The 389-nt window shown below is 61.4% G+C and overlaps 1 protein-coding gene across 1 annotated transcript in view; it reads left to right on the forward strand.

Annotated features, from left to right (window-relative positions):
* The window catches only part of LOC114818811 (syntaphilin), a gene marked incomplete at both ends in the record, with an annotated part of 4,261 nt that overhangs the window by 222 nt on the left and 3,650 nt on the right, over positions 1-389 (forward strand). The window lies entirely within an intron of this gene.

A 389-nucleotide genomic window follows, 5' to 3' on the forward strand; every position in this document is an offset into this window, starting at 1 on the left:
CATCTGTGCATGCAGCCCCCCGAGCGCTGCACCCCCTGTCCCTCTCTGTCCGTCTCTGCCGTAGCCAGGACCGACCCCTCCCTCCATTCTGGCAAAGGCAGGCGGTGGTGGAGGGTCCTGGCCTTGGGCAGTGGCACAGGGGTGCTGGGGTTGGTTGGTGAAGCTGGGAGGTGTGTTACCCCTTGATAAACCTCCCCTTGAGCTGCAGGGGGATAACGAGCAAGAGGGGGAAAAAAGAGAGGAAAAAGCCCATTTATTCCCCTCCAGATGTCTCCATGACCTGGGCTGCTGTTATTTAGGCTCTGGCTGCCATGGGCAGAGGGAAAAGGCAGCTCTGCCCAGGTGTGGGTTCTGGGACCACGCTCCCAGGGGGCTCCCAAGGGGCTCCT

Source organism: Antrostomus carolinensis, unplaced genomic scaffold, assembly GCF_000700745.2.
Source record: "Antrostomus carolinensis isolate BGI_N321 unplaced genomic scaffold, ASM70074v2 scaffold27178, whole genome shotgun sequence".
Classification (NCBI taxonomy): Eukaryota; Metazoa; Chordata; class Aves; order Caprimulgiformes; family Caprimulgidae; genus Antrostomus; species Antrostomus carolinensis.